The sequence below is a fragment of the Rhinopithecus bieti genome, unplaced genomic scaffold, assembly GCF_001698545.2.
Source record: "Rhinopithecus bieti isolate Rb0 unplaced genomic scaffold, ASM169854v2 scaffold_10712, whole genome shotgun sequence".
NCBI lineage: Eukaryota > Metazoa > Chordata > Mammalia > Primates > Cercopithecidae > Rhinopithecus > Rhinopithecus bieti.
In genome coordinates, this window is record NW_016806920.1 from 2984045 (window position 1) to 2987896 (window position 3852).

A 3852-nucleotide genomic window follows, 5' to 3' on the forward strand; every position below is an offset into this window, starting at 1 on the left:
AAAAAAAAAAGAAACACATCTATGTATAAATAAAGCACTTTTTTCCAAATAAAAAAAAAAGATAATGGCCTTCAGTTACATTCATATTGTTGCAAAATACTTTTTAATGGCTGAATACTATTTTATTGTGTGTGTGTGTGTGTGTGTGTGTGTATATATATATATATATATATATATATATATATATTACACCTTCTTTATCCAATCATCCATTGATGGACACTTAGGTTGATTCCATATCTTTGCTGTTTTGAATAGTGCCATGATAAACATATGAGTGCAGGTCTCTTTTTGATATAATGATTTGTTTTCCTTTGGGTCAATACCCAGTAGTGGGATTGCTGGATGGAATGCACATTCTATTTTTAGTTATTTGAGAAATTTCCATACTGTTTTCCACAGAGGTTTTACTGATTTACATTCCCATCAACAGTGTATAAACGTTCCCTTTTGTCCTTTTCTCTGCGTCCTCACCAACATCTGTTCTTTTTTGACTTTTTAACAATAGCCATTTTCACTGGTATAAGATGATATCTCATGTGGTTTTAATTTGCAATTCTCTTAATGATTAGTGATGTTGAAAATTTTTTTGTATGCTTATTGATCATTTGTATGTCTTCTTTTGAACAACGTCTGTTCATGTCCTTTGCCCACTTTTTAATGGAGTTATCTGTTTTGGTTTTCTTATGCATAGTTTTCAAAAAAGGTGGAATTATTAGTAGTATCAGGGAGGCAATGGGTCCAAAACTCAAATAGATTCCTCCAGGTGGAGTCTTGCCAGAGTCTCCAACTGACAAAATCATCATTCTCAGAGAGCTATAACTCAAAGATGTCACTCAGCATGGAAATCTTGTCTTTAGTGTGACAGAGAAACTTAATTTTTAGTTCAATTTAAATCAAATAATATACATATAAATAGCTAATGTGACTAATAGCACAGGTCTAGATAAATATCACCTCTTTGAATTACACATAAATCAAGAACAAAATAAAAGATAAGAAAAATCACAAATGGGTTCTATAAAGGATATTCTGTGAGAAGAAGTGAAATATCTTACTGTACTAAAGATTTTAATAAACTGTTGGTCTCTGAAATGTATGTACCATATGGACTAGAAAGACAAAAAAAGAAACCTTGTCACCTATGAAAGAATAAGGATGACAGAAAACAGAAGCCAACTATGAATTAAAGATGTTTCTGATTATGAAAGGGCAAAACTGGAACAAAATCAAAATCAAAGAATAAAGTAATTCAAATTAATTTCTCCTGTAGCTTAAAAAAGTATAACTATGCAGAGCAAGAGAGCTCATTAAACTTTAGATGGAATTAATGAAAAGAGACACCAAGAAAAATACTCTTAAACTTTCCATAAAAGGTTGATGAAAATAATTCTACACTTATCCAAATTGCCTGCAGAAGAACAAAAATCAAGCTATTTTGGTTTTGTATTTGCAGTAAAATATGCCTAAGCTAAAAGCGTCTATAGAATTTTGAGAGACAAGAGGTTAGTGTTTCTCAAATTTTATGATAACCTAAATGGTTTTGATATTTGAAGAAAAGAGAAAAACATTTGCAAAATAAATACTCAAGGGCTCAGGAACCTTGCTAACCATGAGTATTTCTGAACAATATATTGGAAAATAACTCAGTCAACTGACAGTTTAATCAAAACAGGAACACAAGAATGAAAAATTATCACTTTCTCTGAATAAGTGGTAAGCATTTAAAATAGTTAAATAAAATTACATCTAAAACTTCTTTGAAATTAATGTTATCAGTCTAAAAGGTAATGCCAATTTTATTGTTGTGAGGGTATGTTAAATATAAATGAATTAGAGATAATCTGGGTATTAAGATATATATTACACTTACAAAACCCATGTATGCAAGAGTGGGTAGAAAATAAAATGTGGCAAATATTTCATTTTCATTCTAAATTGTTAAAAAATAAATGTTAAAAAGTAGTTTTGAAAATTTTAGTAAGTATTTATAAAATAACTCTAGTAAACACTGATAACATTAAAATTACTGAATAAATAAAACAAAATAAGTCAACATAGCAAAATTTTAAAATTTGAAAAGTAAAATGTGAAAGTATGAAAACTATAAAAGATTATATCAAAAGGAAATATGACCAAACATCTATTATAGTAATAAGCACAAGTATTTATTTTTTCTCTGTCATAAGGTAAACTTAAATGCAAATCTACATGGCTTATATGAGTGAAGACTAAAATAAAATTTCTTAGAAATGTAAAAAATGAGAATTGTATAGTTTTGTCAAATAAATTCAAATCAGATGAAAATAAGCAACTATTAATTTTATGTAAAATAATAAACATATCAAAAGCACTAAATAAGGAAGTAATTTTGTATCCATAAGAAGTGCAAAATACAAAAATATATGTATAAAGCATCATAGTTTATGAGAATAATGAAAAGTATAACAAATATTATTAAATAACACAAGAAGACAATGATAGAAACATAACTGTGCAGTAATTTAACAAAACTTTATAATGCTAGATGATTTTATAATCAATAAAGCTGCAAAATTTCATTTTTTTACCATACTGAAAGATAATATTTCTGCAATAAGCACAAAAGAATGGCATTATCATCAGAAGATCAAGAATTCATATAATTATATCAAATCATTAAAAAAGAAGAGTCAAAATAATCAAAATAATATCCTTTATGGAGAATATCCATGTGTACATAGCTTATCAAACAATCAGTAGAATTATTCTGAAATTTAAAATCTACAAAATGGTAAGCCAACACATAAATATATGCATTGGCTATATTAAACCAAGAAATTTCACTGATAAGACTATGAGAAAAATTCTTCAAAATAACCAGGACGTATATTGGTAGACATACACACACACATACACACACAGACACACATACACACACACATATAGAGAAGGACAGTGAATGTCACTAATTTATGTAGTCTTAATATGATCATTTATAATGGAGAAACACTTTAAGGAATAAAGTTTATCCTAAATTCACTTATATGATGAATGCAGCCTCTACTAAAGTTTCAATGGATTTCTTAAGAAGAGGACATTCTAGAATTAAAATTCAAGAGTAATGTCAAAGTGAATTTTAAAACAAAAGTGATGAACAAGCTCCTTGTCTTTTTATTCCAGATGTGATAGTACTTTGCATATAACAATATTATTGTGGAAGGAAATAAACAGATCAATGGGAAAGAATAGCTCTTGTAAAGAGTTGAAAAATATTACAAGATACTGATATTGAACAAAGGATGCAAATCAAAATATATTTCAACATATATTTCAGTCTGCAAAATATTATTGGAAAATTAGCTATTTAAAAATGCATATTTAAACCTTACAATAAACATGAAATAAAGCCAAGAAGCATTAAAATATTAACCACAAAACTTCATATTATAAAAGCAAGATGATTCAATATCCTTAAAACATAAAATTATACACAGTATATATAAATTTCATATAAAAGTAATATATTTTATATAAATATATATAAATAAAATGCTATTACCTCAAATGAAAATTAGCAAATGACACAACCTTCTACTCACAAAAATATAGAAATAATATATATGTCCAATTAAACTACAAAAAAACATTTTTGTAATATATATGACCAATTAAACTACAAAAAATGTTTTTCTATCATACATAAATGAAAACTAAACTAAAACTAAAAACTGTTATCCTGGGTTCAGTTTTATCTTATGAGCTTTTAAAAGCAGCAGCAGAAGGCAGAAGTGTCAGTCAGAAATGGCACGGAAGGAGGGAGGAGAGATGAAACAGAAGGGGAGTTTGGGGAGATTAGAAGCATGAGAAGGA